The 18,173-nt window shown below is 37.4% G+C and overlaps 1 long non-coding RNA gene across 1 annotated transcript in view; it reads left to right on the top strand.

Annotated features, from left to right (window-relative positions):
• Positions 1-15,862: 15,862 nt before the first annotated feature.
• Positions 15,863-18,173, top strand: part of LOC115286678 — a 40,478-nt gene continuing 38,167 nt past the window's right edge. The window contains exon 1 of the long non-coding RNA XR_003906206.1: positions 15,863-15,964. This is a non-coding gene — a long non-coding RNA (uncharacterized LOC115286678). The remainder of the gene's footprint in view (positions 15,965-18,173) is intronic.

Below are 18,173 nucleotides of genomic sequence, written 5' to 3' on the forward strand. Positions count from 1 at the left end.
CCAATTGAGTCTTTATAAACAACACTTCACCTTTTCCAATGGGTCCTATAGACTGCAAGGCAAAATATCAAAAGGCTAACCCAAGATTTTCCTTATTTAATTACAGAAAATAATTCTCAAAAATGGCCAATCAATACATTGCAAACATTTTGCAAAGAAGGCAATGCTACACAGTGAAAAGAGCCTTGTATTGGAGCTAGACTCAATCTGAACTCAGTTCATATAAATAGTACTCTGTAGAACTATATGCAACCTCCAGTTTTATAGTCCAAAAATGGTTGGATATCAACAGTTTCATATGGTTTAATGTAATAACTTTGTGAGTCAGGACTCACTAGCAAATCAAGTTAATCTCTCAGAACTTAATTTCCATTTGTCACATATGTGTACAGAGCCAGTGAGCATTGATTGTCTCAAAGGTGCATTCCCAGGTCACTGCATGTGGTGCAGTAAAAGATGTCTTTAACCCATCTGATTATCAATTCCTTCTTCCTTTGGTAGAAAAATCTCTTCTCTTTGGGTTGAGGCAGAATGTCAAGAGATGAGAAAAACATTCTGAGTCCAACAAACATAATATGATGGATCTATGTGTTTAAGTTTTTCTGTTTGGAACTGGAAATGGAGAAATTTTCTCTTTCATTGTTCCATGGTCTATTAATAATTACCTCCCCATGTCTTCATGGTACCCTACTGAAGGGTACATTATTTTTTTAGAAACATAAATAATACTTATGTAATGCCCAGAACGCAGTATCCTCAATGACCAGAGACCACCAGGGAGACCGAGGCACGCATGCAAAGGCAAAGGGGTTTATTACGGGCTCAGGCTCACAGACTTCACCAACACAGTGGATCTGTGCTGAGAGCCCCGAGCAAGGGCTGAGTAGGGTTTTTATGGGGTTTGGGAAGGGGGTGTGACAAGAAATTGTGACATAGATACAGTGACCTAATCATAATGGTACAACAATATTGGCAGCAACTTTAACCATACACATTGTTCAGAGTGTTCATTACTTTTAGCGGGACCCAGTTACAACATTCAGAGTACCTTTAAAATCAACCAATTACAGGGCGAGCCTAGGGTCTTGTTCAGCGACTATCGGGTTAACTTTAACATTAGGTAACAGGGTCCTATCTAGAGTTCCCATCTGCAGGCCTCACCCTTAGGAATGTGGAGAGTGGTAGCTGGCCTTCCCTGATTGGGTGTTGCAAAGGTGGTCTCTCTTGCTCTAGGTCTGTTAGTTTCCGGGAACTGAAACCTAGGCCTTCTAGATCAGAGGGAAACTTAAAGCCTGTTATGGAGTCTGTTTGGTTTAGACTTGTGTCCTTACACTTATTTGCTGAGTCAAATATTATTCAGACCTGAAAACCATCCTCTTTCTTCAAAATGATTTTGCCTATTTTGTATCTCTTTCCTTAGTTTGGATTTCATAGATTAACTCTCAGAAGCCAACCTCATTTTCATGTTCTTGGAGACAGGTCACTATGCTCTCATGTACAATTTTCATTAGTGGTTCTTGAACATTTTTAAAGCAGGAGCTTTGTTGAGGATAGGGAAGAGGGAGGCAGAAAACATATAAAATACACAAGTGGAGCTGCTCTAGTTGAAGCAGGAGTAGGGGTGGGAGCACAGAGAGCCCCCAGACTCATCTCTCTCTTATCCATGATGCACCTAGGGCTCCACAGAATACACCATGAACTCCATAGTAACATCTGAGAATCTTTCAGCTTATTCTTTTGATTGAATTTCTACCAGGTACATGTGTATGCATGTGCATGTGCGTGTGTGTGTGTGTGTGTGTGTGTGTGTGTGTGTTTGTGTGTGTTTTCCATAGATCCAATTCAGAAACTGGTAAACAGAATCCATTGATAAAACAATACTCCATCCAATGTCATCTTTAAAAAAATGCTATTATAAATTGGAGAGCTACTAATGATGGAAAAACTTAACAAATTTAAAGGTCAAAAACCAGAGTATTAATTAATTTAGAAATCTGTACATAGTCACTGTTTATTAAACTTTCCAAAACAGTGTTCTCTCCAACTCACATTCTGACTGTGGTTACTGCTAACTGGTAAATGTGAAGTTGTCGTGCGACCACATTCACTGATACAGGAACTTATTAATAGAGGCTTCTGTAGTGCTGGATCTCAGTCCTGTGTGGGTTATGGACTTCTTGGAAAACTAGATAAAAAGTATGCAGAGTTCTCTTCATCAAAAAATTTACATGCCCACGAAAACTCAAAAAAATGTTTATAGTTTAAGGAGGTGACAAACCTCCTGAGATACTTTAAGAGATCTTTCCTATAGTAAGGGATATTTGCCTATTAATTGACAAAGATTCCATGGTAAGAAGGAAGAAAATAAAACAGCTTCTAAATGTGCCTTCAAAGATACTGATGCATTAAATGCTGGCTTAAACTTCAGTTATTGTGTTAGTAGTAAGTGCTAAGTTATGCTGCCTTAACTAACAATACAGAAGCTTTTCATTCACTTGTACAATGTCTTTGGTGATTGCTGTCACTCAGACACACAGGCTGCTGGGGCATCACTATCTATCAATGTTTTCTGATCATTGGGATAGATAAAGCTACTGTGGTTTATCATACACTGAGTTATCAGTGTAGAAATGACAAGTATCCTTTCTACTCAGATTTCATCAGCCATGTAAGGAATACTCCATATGTGACTTTAAGAGGTGGGGAAGGGAAAGAGGAAAATGAGAAATAATGAATATTCCTATTATCTTTGTTTTAAGAATTCATTCTATGTGTTATTCACTTTTTTTTAGCTTTTTTTTTTTTTGAGTTTTTGTGGCCATGCAAATTTTTTCATCTCCTGTTTCGAAAACTTAATAGTTTTGGGGTGCGTTGGTGGCTCAGTCAGTTAAACATCTGACTTTTGATTTTAGTTCAAGTCATGATGATCACAGTTTATGGGTCTGAGCCCCTCATTGGGCTCAGGGCTGACAATGCAGAGGCTGCTGGAATTCTCTCTCTCCCTCTCCCTCGCTCACAAATGCACACTCTACCTCAAAATAAATAAATAAACATTTAAATATAAATAAATAAAATATGTTTCAAAAGGATTCTCATCAAATATTATTTATAATTATGCATGAGTTCTGCTTCTAGTACTTTCAGTTATTCTTAGAAGCTATATTCTGACTCAGGTCTTCTAAAATTGGAAAATCAACTCCTTAGCTTTATGGAACTGCCAATATAAAAACATGCTAACATAGCCTGCGGAGCAATAGCACACTCACTGTCAATTTCAATGAAGTAATTGAGTCAATGATACAAAAATTATCATTGTTGTGGTCCTACTTTCTATCATTCCAGAGGTGTTTAGGCTTAGGTAAATATTCAACTATCATCTCACACTGGAGTTATCGCTAGCTTTCCAATTCAACTCTGTATGCCATTTGCATTTGCTTCGCTGGCCCATAACTGTTTATAATACCTTTCTGCCCTGTTACACTGCAATATCACTTATTCATTCATTCATTCAACAAATATTTAATCTTAATCTACCCTATATTCTTATTTTTAAAACAGGGCCTCATACAGATGGGAATCTGTAAATTATAAGTAAATAAATGGAAGAATACTGTTACTATTATTAGTGTTATTTTTATAGTAGTAACTGTTATTTATTGAAAGGAAGCCAGGATCCGTATCCATTTATTGAGTACTTTTCACATAATCTGGGCTTTGTGCTAAATGTTTTATATGTATTATCTCCTTTAATCCTCATAATAACCCCAGGGTAAGTTTATTTATTTTTGAAAGAGAGAGAGAAGGAGAAAACATGAGTGGGAGAGTAGAGAGAGAGAGGAAAAGTGAGTCCCAAGCAGGCTCTGCACTCCTACCGCAGAGCCTGAGGTGGGGCTAGAACTCACAAACTGTGAAATCATGACCTGAGCCAAAATCAAGAATTGGATGCTTAATAGACTGAGTCACCCAGGCACTCCAACATTATTATTCTTAAGAGATGACTCCACTATCTATCTCTGTCACTGTAGTTTTCAGCTGCATGTAACAGTATTCACTCTTTCCTGATTTAGAGGGTTTGCTAATAGCAACTTTCCATTCCTTGGTATCTAGAAGTGTGACTCTGTTATGTGTTGAATTGTGCTGCCCCAGTCATATGCTGAAGTTGTAATCCCCCAGTACCTCAGGATGTGACCTTAGTTAGAAATAAGGTCATGAAGATATAATTAGTTAAGATGAGGTCACACTAGAGTGGGGGGGGCTCCTAATCTGGTGTCCACATAAAAACGGAAAATTTGAATAGAGACATACACTCAGGGAGATGCCACATGAGGCTTGGAATTGCACTGCTATAAACCAAGAACCTACCAGGAACTAGGAGACATATCTAGAACAGATCTATTCCTAGTTTCTTCAGAGGGAGCTTAGATCCGCTAACACTAAAGTTTTAGACTTCTGGCTTCCAAAACTATGACACAATAAGTTTCTGTTGTTCAAAACCACTCAGTTTGTGGAACTTTATTATGGCAGCCCTAGGAAATTAACACATACTCTCAGAACCTCTTACCTCTCACTCTACTAGCAATGGAAAGACTTTAATCAGTTTTACCAGAAGGTTATTGATCTGTGATATACAGATAGAATCAAATATTCTCAACCCTTCATGAATACTATAACTCACTATGTGTCTCCTCAATTTAATAAAGAAACTCTTATACTTGTGTGTATGGAAAAATAGTAAATATCAGTGGGCTTCTTTCAAGCTCATGTCTCACTATCCAATTTTACCCATCCTTTGCTATCTCTTCTGCCACAGTGGAAAAGATGTCCTGTTTCTCACCCATAGCATTCTGCCCATATCTTCACTGGGTTCCATCTCTTCCTGCCTTCAAGAACCATCTTCTGTTAGTTTTTGCCTTTCCTTCTATATTTCAACTTCTCAATTCCTTCTTACCCTTTCTATTGAATATTTAAATAGTCTCACTCTCTCTTACTTTAAACAATATTTCTCTTCTTTTCCCCAAATCTACTTTGAGCTAAAATCTATACCTATCCTATAGTTCTATGCTCAAAGTTATTGCTACAGTTGTCTATACTCTCTGCCTCCTGATTCTTCAGCTCACTGAGCCTGAATGAAAGACTCACTCATGAAATACCATCACTGAGGTTATGCCTTTTTTTCTTAATCCATTACCATTTCCAATCCTTTCTTATTCAATTTTCAGCAGTCTTTGACTCTGTTGTCATCTTTTTCTTTTAATGCTCCCTTCTCTTAGATACCAACAACAGACTCTCCTGCTTCTCTTTCCTTCTCTCTGTTCCAGCCTCCTCTGGGAGTTTTTCTTCCTCTGTTCATCCCTTATTTATATTGTTTCTGTCCTCTACACTTTTTTTGTACTGCCCTCTTTCCCTTGATTACATCTTCTCCTTAACTTCAGTTACCATCATCAGACTTTGCCCACTGTAAGTAACTTTCAGTCAGCATCTACCCCTCCAGTCTTCCAGTGGGCATCAGTGTGCCGCAGAGACTGTGAAAGGTAAATAATTTTCTAGACTCCTCTGCTTCTTGAGTTCTATATGTTAATTAAATTCCACCACATAAATGCATTAGCAAGAGATTTGGAAGGCAGAAGTGAGCGAAGACCATCTTTTGCAGGTTTGACAGTTTCTTCTGGCAAAGCAACACTGTGGAAGCATCATTTTTCCACATCATCATTCCACCTCCATGGATGATGAGAAGCAGTGTGACAGCAGCAGTGGTAATTTCTGCGTTTGGGTTTCCTGATTTCTGGATTACAGATACAGCAGTGTGTTCTTGGACTCAGTATCTCCAGTGATAGCCTTAAAATTTCTTCCTTATTTTATCAAAGTGAAGAGCTTCTCCAGAAGGTCAATTCTGCTCCAAATCTCTTTGCTAGTCAATCTAACAATTTGTTAATGGCCCTGAGTCTCAGCTAATTAAGTGGATTCAACCCCATTTTGTGTAAAACAACTAAAATGGGTTCTGCTTCTTGCATTAAGGCTTTATTGATAGAGAATTTGAATCCTAGAATCTGGGCATGATTGCAACAAAAGTGAAAATGTTTAACATTAGCTTGGTGGCTGGGTAGTTGGTGACAAAAGGATAGACATCACAGAGTGAAAACTTAGGCATACTTGTTTTATAAGCGCAAAAAGTTGTGGCAAAACTGTTACTTGCAATGCCTTGTACACCAACCATATGCTGACAGAGCTTTCAATTCAAGCTGAAATAATTGAAAAAACTCCTCTGTCAGTGTGAGCCAGCTGCTTCTTGCCTCTTACCAAAGTTGTAAGAGAGTCATGAATGCATGCTAGTTATAAGAGGGATTCTGGCTCTAAAGAGGTGGCAAAGAGAAAAGCAAGCTGTAGCCTAGGTTTTCTCAAACATGCCCTTTAAGATTTACCAGGCAGAATAATGGGAACTTGCTCCTGGTAAAAAGTCTCACTGACAAAATTCAGACTGAGAGAGCTGCCTTCCAACTGAAGGTTTTCTTTCAGACAACTTAATTTGGGGTGAGTGGCAGGTGTGGATGGAGTATGAAGGGCAGTCCAGAGATTTCAATCACCCTATGCATAGATGATTTGCTTTGCTGTGGCTACCTGGAAATACAAGAAGCATACCAACTTTTTGAGGGAAATTTATTGCTAACAATAACTTGCAAACCTGGCTCACAAAAGCCTGTAACTTTGTTTTAATCTCTAAAGCAAACTCTGGATCCCTAAACATGTACCCTCAGGAAACAAGTGTGAAAGACGCTTAGCCTCCTAATGAGGGTATAGCCCCACTACTCATTTGTGAGATGATCACAGAAAACAGTGGGTGGGGGGAATCCCCCCAAGAGAGCAGATTCAGAGATTGAAAGATAGAATAACCAAACTTACTTTTTACTGTCAGGGTTGGGAGTTTTTCTAATGTCTGCCAGCAGAATTTGAAAATTGCTAGAGATCAACGATTCTCATGCATTTCCAATTCTTTCATTTTCTGAATAGGAGTTTGTATTGGAGTTATTAGATTCCTATTCCATCTTGGTATACTGGTCCAGGCAGAGAAGAAAACTTTTTTTTTTTTAGTTTTTGTATCACTGTGGATCTAAATCAAAAGATCCACATTCAGTCCTAATTTAAAGGACACATATCACCCAGAGATTGGATTTTGCATCAGTCAGCAATCCAGGACTTTGAGCTAATGCAGTAAGCAAATAATACTTAGAGACTCTCTTTCTAGCATAGGGGTGAAAGTGTTCTGTGTGTAAAAAATTTAGTAGTATGCTCAGATTTTTGGGTCACCAAAGTGCCAGACTTCGGCAGAGGCTGATCGTTGTGCCCTTGCCTCTTCTATAATAATAGGAGTTTCAGGTAAGAATGTGGCCACAGAGCTAAAGACTTCTTAGCTTTCCTTATAGCTAGGCGTGATCATGTAACTAGATTCCAGCTAAGGAATGTGAACAGAACTAATGTATGAAGCTTCTATTCATGTTTTTAAAAACATAGTATACCTCGCTTTCTTCTTCTCCATTTCCTGCTGGTCAAATGTGAAATAGTCATCTTGGAACACAATATAAAAGCCATGCCCAAGGAACCTGGGTCCTTGGGTGAACTTCATGATACAAGCTACCCTATTTTCCATGGACCACCTACACCAGAACTTTAGGTAAGAGGGAAAAGGATTAAACCTGCTTAGGTCACTGTTGCCTTAGCCTTTGTTACAGTCTCCTATTACCCAGTGCCTTCCCCTAGCAATTCCTCTTGCCTCCCATACTGTGCCCCACCCCATTCACAAATTCAGCTGATATCATCTTAAAAACTCCTCTTCCTTCAGTATTCATTTAGAAGTGGCTCCCTTCCCCCAGTGACCACCGCCACCTAAGGTTCTCTCCTACTACTTTTGTGCAATTCCGTATTATAATATTTTATTTGCTATATCAGTTTTTTTTTGTTTCATGTTCTTATCCATCTTCCTCATTAGAATATATTTCCTTGAGGCAGTTGAAACAATCTCTTGTTCATCATGGATTTCCTAGTGTCTATTGCCTAAGATATAATAACCAATAAATACATGTTCATAGGAGTAAAAGGTCCATTTTTGGATCTGATCTAAATTTCCTGAATGGCCTTTCTTTGACACTGCTTCACCTGTAACATGTTTCTATGGCACTGTCCTGAAGGACTGCAATATAACAAGATTAGAGGGTATGTAGAGTACATTCACCTAAGTCTATGGCCAAACCTTACTTTGGTATATGGGCCATGATAATCACTTAGTTCTCAAAAAACAAAACAATGAATACAGAGATAGAAACGTGGTGTTGAGAGAAAAGTCTGAGTTCCATCAGAAGACATGAATATGTATCTTGGTACAATCACATACTAGTCTTGTGTCATTCATAGATTATAGAATCATTCATTTTCATTACTTGATAGAAAGTAGTGTTCTCTCACACAGGTCACAGTTTCACTGAGGCCAGCAAGAGGAGAGTAGATCTAAGAAACGTCACACCTTTAGGAAGCTTTTTTAAATGGAGGAGAATTAGGAACTGTTTGGCACTTAGGTTTTGGTTTTATGCTCTCCATTTATTTTTCTAACATTTCTTTAGAAATAATATGATACTGAAACATATGAAGGGGTAGATAGCAATCTGCTAAATTTTTAAGTTGCATTATGAATACATTTAACTTTTCATTAGATTGATCGGGGAAAATTTGCTTCCCTCCTCAGCTTTATTCTCAGTTATATTTTATACTGAATTTATGCTCTTCAATCACTATTTTAAAACTAATAAACTCCTTGAAGGTGTATATGTTTTCCTATTAGCTTCTACAAAAACTTTGTTTAAATAAATGATCTGCTTTTATATTTAAAAAATTTATTTTGGTTAAAAATTACCATCAAGAAAAGAATCAAGTCTTTCTCAGGAGAAAAAAGTAAATTGATAGTCTGAAAGAAAAGTTAATACATTCATTGAGTCATATTGCATCAAAGTGAGAAATTCCTGTTTCCATAAAAACTTTAGTAAAATTCTAGTTTACATAGACAAAAAACTAGACAGGAAATTTTCAGTAAGTTTCATCCCAAACTGCTCAAACTACATAATAAAATCAGTCTATTACTTGTCAAAATTTTTCCATAATTTTGAAAGTAAAAACTGCAATCAAATGGAATTTTCCTAATTAAACCAGTTTCTTGATTCACTGCATCAATGTTTGTTTTGGTATCATATAGATATGGAACTTCAGAAAATGACTTAAAATCTGAAAGAGTCATTATGATCTACCATGAAAAACTCTAGGTTTGTTTGACTATGAACTGAAGGTCAAGTCTAGAAGGGCCCTGGCATCTGCTTCAGGAGCATAGGAGCAGGTCTGGCTTCTGTTAATGAAGCACAAATAAAGTAGGTCATATAAACATGCTGAGCAACTGAAAGTGGGGCTGCCCTAAAATAGCAACAGCATACCAGTTTTACTGAATAACCCAAAAAAAAGATAGATAACATGAAATGCCCCTAATTGGGGGTGGGGGTTAAAAATAAAACATTATAATTAGAGAAAGAAGCATTTTTAATCTGAGAGATACCACTCAAGGCATCTATAAAGTCATTCTAAAATGATTTCATAAGAAGTGGCAGAAGAGCAATGAATTGTGAGCTCACAATCAGAAAAGTGACTGAAACTAATGCAGCCATGTTCAAAGACCTGGAGTCACAAGTCACAGCACTGGGACTTAATAGGCATGAATATTAGTCACTGGTCTAGAGTTTAGATTTTAATATCCCTATGTCACTAAGAAATGGACAAACCAAGGAACATAACTTTTCTGAACAATGATGCCAAGCTGGGCAATCAGATAAGAGAATTGTAGAAGCTCCGTTGGGAAAAGACTCTTAAGTCACAAGAAGCTTGCTTAGAATTTTATTCTTGGTTGGCTACAGAGAAAAGAAAGGAAAAAAGGGAGGCTGTTTTGATGGAGAAGGCTTTGAGAGATAGGTGTTTAAGGGAGAATGATAACTAAAACCTTCCTCAGTCTGAGTCTTAAATGTGTGATTCTGAAAATATGTACATATATTTAATTTAATTTGTCTGAACTATTCTTTGAACTTTATTGCTTAAACTTTGACTATATAAAACCCAGATATGAATTAGCTGAAATTAATGTACCTTGTTTAGACTTAAAGTGAATTAATTAGTTTCTTATTAATAAAATTTTTTTTCACAAATCTATAGACTGTCGGTTGGGATTTACCAGTCCTCAGATGTACCAGAATGGCTCTGCTCTCTACTAAGCTTTACATCTCAGGCCAGCTCACAATTAATGGCCTCAAAGAGGCCAAGAACAAAATCCAGAGACCTCATGTGTGCTCTTTTAAGGATTTCTTTCAAATTACAGAGAAATATCCCTGATTCGTTAAAAATGGTAACAAGTGAGGGAAGCAGAAAGAAAGAGCAGAAAGTATTTGATATGACAGTTTTGACACAGTAACAAGAATTTTATGTTGTATTTTGATAAAATTTTAAAAGTATTCCACTACTTAAAAGAATCATTCCATAACTAATGCCACAAACACCTTAATCTCTACCCACATATAAACCCCATTCTTGAATTTCACCAATAAGACATATATTAAATTTGTGAAATTAAATGTGTTTGGGAAAGGCAGTAGGTCAGGAAGAGGTGGGAGAGATGAACTATCCTTAGAGACGGGAGGAGAGACTAAATGTGGCTCAGGTAAAGCTCAGGGACTATGGGTGCCAGAGATGGGCTGAAGGTTATAAAGGGACAAGCTAACATATATATTAATTCATATCTAAGACATTATCCACATGGTTTAGTTGGGAACAGTTGCTGTATACCTAGAAGAGCAGGATAATAAGAATTCTGATTTTTATTTATGTTGTTTCCCAAATCTTAAGTGGAATTCCAGATTCTACATAACACTCTCCAAATGTAGAGTGGGTGAGAACCTTCTCTAGTGTACATGAAAAGGGCAAAGCCTAAGAACTGTCACATGTTATTAATTTTCAGCTGGTCACACATATATTACATGGTAATTTTAAAAATAAATATCTAAATTTTGTAGTTAAAAAATGGGTATAAAATGTATGTCCGTGATCAATAAATAATGGTCATTTTGAAATGTCACTACTTAAGAGACAAGGATGAGGGTAAAAACTCACTAGAAAAACTGGAATAAATTTCTCTTTTTGCCACATGGTAGTGGAAGCTAAATAGTTAAGAAGATCTGAAACTAGTGAAAAAGAAGGTTATAAAGATGTTTCATCCTATCATAAAAGCATTATCATGTATCCAAAACTTGCTAATGTGATCAGTCTTGGATATAAATCTGCATCAGCTACTCTCTTATTTAGGTACTTTGTAATAGCAACACTCCAAATTCATTACCAAATTATATATTAATTAGCTTTGCAGAAGTGATAAGCAACTGAAAAGTCTTAGTGGCTCAATGACAAACATTAAATTTTCCTCATGTTATATATCAGTGACTGTGGGTCATTGGCCATGGCTCTGTTCCACAGATCTGCCCAAAGAGCGCCCAAGATTAAGGAGCAGTCCTTATTTGGAATAGGCATTCTCATAGGAGGAAGTTGGATACACACATTGGTTCTTAAAGCTTCTGCTTGGATGAAGTAAACATCTCACCTCCTCATATGTCATTGGCCAAAGCAAGCCACATGAACAAGCCCAACAGAATGGCCTGCGAATACAAACTCATCCAATAGAAGTCACCATAAGTCACATAGCCATGGTGGGTTATATCATCTTTTTATAAGAAAAGAAAGTATCTGGCTGGCATTGAAAACACAGACAATTTATATTGTAAGCTTTGGGGAGATACTGAATGGTTTCTGTAAGGGTCGTAGCAGATTTAGATTTGTGTTAAATATTGACACCCATAGCAAATTTTGAAGGTAAAAGAATGCTTCCATTACAAGATAAAATATTTTCTCAGCTCTGTCTACATCAGTAGTTCTGAGTTTTCATGGTGAATTCAGGCTCACTTGTTCACGCCTTTCTATTCTACTGAAATTATACTCTGAAAGGTTTCCTGTAACACATGATTTCCCTTTACAATCCATAGTTAACCTACACTTTAACATTGTTGATCACATTCTCTTGAGGTTGAAAGATTGCCCTCCTTCCTTGGACTTTAGAATTTAACTCTCTTCTGCCTCTTCTCTTGCCCCTTCCATTTACCTCAAGGGTTCTTCCATTCACTTTGCACAGTGGGGTGTTTCTCTTGAATGCCATCCTTGACAACAATTGTCTTCCTTCTGTATGTGGTCAATCTGTGTCTTCTTATGCATAACTATAACTCTCTCCAGAATTAGAATAATTTTGTAGCTGTGACTCTAACTTTGATCCTGCTCCTGATCTTCAAATTCATGATTCCTCTACACATTTTCCCAAATAGTCCATGTTTCCATGAATCTCCAGCACTTCATAGTCATGTACTTCTATCTAAAAGATCTTTTCCCTTTACAGCCTAACCCTTATTTATATTTTTAGATTCAACTCAAATATTCTCTCTTTAGAAAGCTCTTTCTGGCTCCCTTTTGTGAATTGACAGCCTCTTTCCTGAGAGTCCTTTACATAGCTCCATCATGGCACTCAACACACTGGATTGTCATTGCTAGTTTGCTTGCTTCTCTCCCCTTTAGAAACTCAGATCCTTTAGGAAAAAGACGGCTTATTTGTTTTTGTATGCATAGCAACAACCCCATGTCTAGCATATACCAGGTACTCAAAAATGTTTTAAGATGACTGAATGAATAAAGAATGAGTAAGTTATTGAGAGATAGGTCAGATTCCTTTGAATCAGGAGGTAAGTTTGGGGACTAAGAGTCAAAGACTCTTATGATCCTTTTTAAGAAAAGCCAAGGCTACAGTATCTGCTACAAAGGCAATATAAACCAGGATACTTTTTGAGAATTTTTTAAACTGTGAAGTTTTATTTACATAATAATATAAAAGATAATTTTGCTCAAATTTTATAAATGATCTTATAACCAGATATCCATGTGTTTTTATTTTTCACGTTTTCATCTGTATTTATGATCATGTTGTTGTAAAGTGGAACTATTTTAACTATTCCTGGCTTTATCAGACAGGGTTCGAACAGAGAATCAAGGCCATTAGTGATCTATATGTCTGTCTGTCTATCTATCTTTGAATTTGTTATAGAGATCTGACCTTACACAATTGTTGGAGTTGGTTAAACAGAAGTCTCTAGGGACACCTGGGGGGCTCAGTTGGTTAAGCCTCCAATCTCAGCTCACGTCATGATCTCACAACTCATGAGTTTGAACCTACATCAGGCTCTATGCTGACAGCTCAGAGCCTGGAGCCTGCTTCAGATTCTGTGTCTCCCTCTCTCTCTGCCCCTCCCCTGCTCACACTCTGTCTTTCCCTCTGTCTCAAAAATAAACATTGAAAAAAAATTTTTTAAAAAGCAGTCTCTATTAAGTCTGTTTCTTTCCATTGATGCTGGAGCTTAAAATCTATTAGGTAGGCAGTCAGGAAGAAAAGATGGATGTAAAGTCAGGGAGGCCAAGCATTAGCTAGAACCCATAGGCACAGGCTGGAATCTGCAAGGATGGACTGAAATTGATGTCAGTTTTTGTTCTGCTCCTAATGGTGTGAGTACCCTGGAGCGGTCATGGGGCTTCACTATGAAGCTGAAAAACACACCTGCCCCAGAAGTCGACATTGTAGGAGGATCTAGGGGAGAAAAGCGGAAGAACTGTAGGCCCAGTCCCTTGTGTAGGCTTACACAAGTTGAGTGAGCCAGCCTATGAGTGACAATATATGTGAGCTGCAAAATAATTGCTTCTTCACTTCTGGCTTTCAAATCTTGCACAAGACTATCCTTTGTGGCTTAATCTAACCACAAATATTCAAGAAAGGTCATTCTGGGAAATGCAGTTGAGGCTAGCCAGTTGACACATTGCAAAGTCACCACACTGGCTTATGAAAATTAAGTTATAAGCTGTATGTGTATGCCAAATGACATCACAGCCTATTATATTTATTGCATTTTTTTGTGTGTGTGTTCTGTTTTTTGGGCAATAACTCACTGAATTATCACAACCCAGTCTGTTATTGTTCCCATTTTCTAGATTTGTAAACTGAATCACAAAATGGTTAAGTAAATTCTCTAAAGTCATAGAGGCAGTAAGTGGTAGCAAAAGCAGGATTTAAACTACCCAGGAGGGGCACCTAGTTGGCTCAGTTGGTTAAGTGTTAAGCATCTGACTCTTGATTTCAGCCCAAATCATGATCTCAAAGTTCACTGGATCAAGCCCTACGTCTGGCTCTGTGCTGACAGCACTGAGCCTGCTTGGGATTCTCTCTCTCCCTTTCTCTCTGCCCTTCCCCTGCTCGCATTGTCTCAATAAACAAACAAACAACAAACTTCTAAAAATAAAAAAAACTACCCAGGCAATACAGCTTTAGAGTCGCTGCCCTTACCCATTATGCTCTGTCACCTCCCTGTAGGACAATGTGAGAAAAGCTCCTGCAGAATTGAGTCAAAAGATGGCATAATGTCAGATACAAAAGGAGCTGGACCATAGCAGTCAGCACCAATTTTCCATTGTGGCAGCACAACATTGTTTGCCTGATTGAATTAATGATTCAAATTTTGCTTGAATTTATTTTTATGGATTTAATATTTTGGTTTTATGTTGTATAAAAGCCACAGTGAGGTGTAAGAAATTATCATATTGAATATATCACTTGCACATATAACTTATATTGCATGTATAATTTTTGTAATGAAAATCATCAAAATCAATATGGCTGTCAAAGAGTGGCCATTTTAACCCATCTCGACGCAAGCTGGACTTGTCTCTGTTTCTGACAAGGAAAGGACATGTGAGGAGCCAACACCTGAGTACATCATTAACAAATTAGAGGATAAACAAATGCACTAAAAATAACAAATAATCATTAGTTGAGCCTTTAGAGAAATGTTTTTTAAAAACCCTCAATCTCTACTAAATAAGAGATGTTTTTACCCGATGATACTAGGTTCTTGAATTACATGTGTGTGCCATGTTCCTTGTCCAATTGCAAAAAGCCAGATTTTCACAACAAAATGCTTCCTCTTTGTCTCTGGGGCAGATTTTTAACATATTCCAAATGTGCTGTTGGAGGCAAAAGCAGTAGGAATTCAGGTACGTCAAGATGATTATGGGTGTCTGGCTGGAGCCTTCTGAGACGTCCTTGTGCAATTCTCTGTGTAATTCAGGAATTGAAAAGTAAAACGCATTTGGAGTTTTCGATGACAATGGCTTTGCATTGCACAAGTCGTGAACTGCTTTCGATCGCTTAACCATTTCCCCCTCACACGGATTGCCCCCATTTCCTCCACAGCACATCATGTGCTAGGACAGGCACCTCGTCTGCAATGTGAGCGCCTGCAAACCTGCAGAATCACACTTGCCACCGGGTCTGCTTCTAACAGACTCACAGCGGCTCTATCCAGAAAATTAATTTGTCTGAAATCCTGAAACTACAATTCTCTAAAAATACATTCAGCTTTAGATAAAGTGTATTTTCCCACAACTGGTGTCTGTAGATCACCTGCTTGCCCTGGCCCTGGAGCGTCACCTTGGTCTGTGCTGGGTTCTGCTGGCCCCAAATTCCACAGGACTCGCCAAGCCCAACTCCACCTTGCCCACTGTTTGGAGTCCTCTCTCATCTCTTATGGAGTGCCTGTCCATTCCCCAGAAAACTTACCCCCCCCCCACCATTTTTTCCCACCCCTTCATCAAATCAGCTCCCTCTCTTACCACACCCTGACAATCCCCATCCACTGCCCTCTATCTTCATTCAGAACACTCTGGCTGTACACGTACTTTCTCAACTGGTACTTGAGTCTCAACGAAATAGTCACCAGCTCCAGTGAAATCCTTTCCTGACTCCACCGGGCAGGTAATTGTTTTTCCTTCAATGCTATAGTTTAGATTTCTTTTTCTTTCACTTTCTTCATTTATTTCTTCATCTATTTCTCCTTCCACTCTTCCTCCTTCCCTTCCTCCTTCTTCTCCTCCTTGTCTCCCTCTCCCGCTCCCTTACTCTTCTCTCCTCCTCATTCTTCTTCTTCTTACTTGACACAAGGTACTACTCTTGCCTCTTATGAAAGTTTAAAGTCCTGGGTTCCAATTCTGCCTCCTCCACTAACCACGTGACATTATTTATTCATGTCACCTAATCTTTTTGACAACACTTTCTTATCTGCAGTATGTTAATAATAATCATAATAAAATATAACAATAATTTTGAAAACATAACACCTATGTGCCAGGCACCCTTTTAAGAGCAATTATATATTAATTTTTAATAACGCAAAAGAGTGGAAAATAATTTCTAGCAAATTATGTAGCCATTAAAAATAAGAAGATAAAATATGAGACTATATCCATTATATAATATTAAGTGGAAAATCAAGTTGCAGAACAAAGTATATAACATGATCATCTACATTAAAACTATGCATTAGACATATAAATAATAGCTCCCATTCCTCCTCTCTTGCTGTACACACACATGCATGATTTAATGTTTTACAAAGCATGTGTTTATATATCTACATAGTTTAAATTTTTCTTTTTTTTATAATAGTTGATTGTCAAATTGGTTTCCATTTGACACCCAGTGCTTCTCCCCACAAGAGGCCCCCACCATGAGCATCACTTATTTAAAAATGAAATAAGTAGGTGAAAATGACTACATGAAAATAAATTATGGGGATGCCTGTGTGGTTCAGTTCATTAAGTGTCCCACTTTATTTCAGCTCAGGTCATGATCTCACAGTCATGGGATTGATTCTCTCCCTTCCTCTCCCTCTGCCCCCCACCCACTCATGCACTCTCATTTTTACTCTCTCAACAAACAAACAAATAAATAATAATTTTGACAAGCATATCAGAACTGGCAATTTATATAAATTAGTTATATTCATGAAAGTAGAAATTGGGCTAGATATTATCCTTACTCCAATCATAATTGGAAAAAAATGATTTTTGATACACACTTTTAAGAACTGCCAAGTAAACCAACATTGTGTTTTTCTGGATATCCCAATGAGAGCATAGATTTCTAATTTGGGGATTTTTTTTTAAACTAGACAGTGGCATTTGTCATCGTGGCTGAAGAATAAAATTGCTAATGATCCTGGGTAATGCCGATATTAGTCAAAAACCTCTCTCTCACTCAAAGCCCTGTAATTTTTAAAGGATGTTTTATGGGTAACCATTCATATCTTTTAAAAAAAATTTTTTAATGTTTTATTTATTTTTGAGACAGAGAGAGACAGAGCATGAGAGGGGGAGGGGCAGAGAGAGAAGGAGACACAGAAGTGGAAGCAGGCTCCAGGCTCTGAGCTAGATGTCAGCACAGAGCCTGACGTGGGGCTCGAACCCACGAATGTGAGATCTGACCTGAGCCGAAGTCGGAGGCTTAACCGACTGAGCCACCCAGGCGCCCCCATTCATATCTTTTAAAGGATATAGAGACCTCAAAATTTTTCCAAAGTCTATCTCAAACTTATGTATAAGTCTAATTATGTTTTATGGGAAGAAATCTGCATACTTATCAAAACTTCACTGCTCAGACTCAGTTCTTCTAGTTAGCTCCCAATTGGAATCAATCTCTAAAACTTTTTCAATAATTTTGTCTAGAAGTTACTAGATAAATGCCTTACTTATCACTGTCGATTTTTCTTCTATCTTCTTTTAATAGTACATCTGTCATTTCATGTCTATAAGTAACTTTTGAATGTAAAGTGTTTGCATATTTATAACATATTCTTGCACTGGAATGAAAATAACCTTTTATTATTTTCACCTAGAGTTACCATCACAATGAATAGCAGATCTTTTTTTCTATACAAGTTATTTTTTTAACATATGCAATTATTTTCCATCATTTACAATACAGTAGTTACAATGATACTCCAAACAGAAAAGCAAAGTAAAAAATCAAAACCCCCACTTCTATTTCATGTAATTAGACTTTACAGAAATTAGAAGGTTAGGTACCAACTAGTTAATCACCTAATTTCACAGCTATCTGAAGTGGCAATTGTAATATAGCAGCTTATCTATGATACATTCAAGATAAATGATATAGTTTATTACTT

This window comes from Suricata suricatta, chromosome 3 (assembly GCF_006229205.1).
Source record: "Suricata suricatta isolate VVHF042 chromosome 3, meerkat_22Aug2017_6uvM2_HiC, whole genome shotgun sequence".
NCBI classification, from domain to species: domain Eukaryota; kingdom Metazoa; phylum Chordata; class Mammalia; order Carnivora; family Herpestidae; genus Suricata; species Suricata suricatta.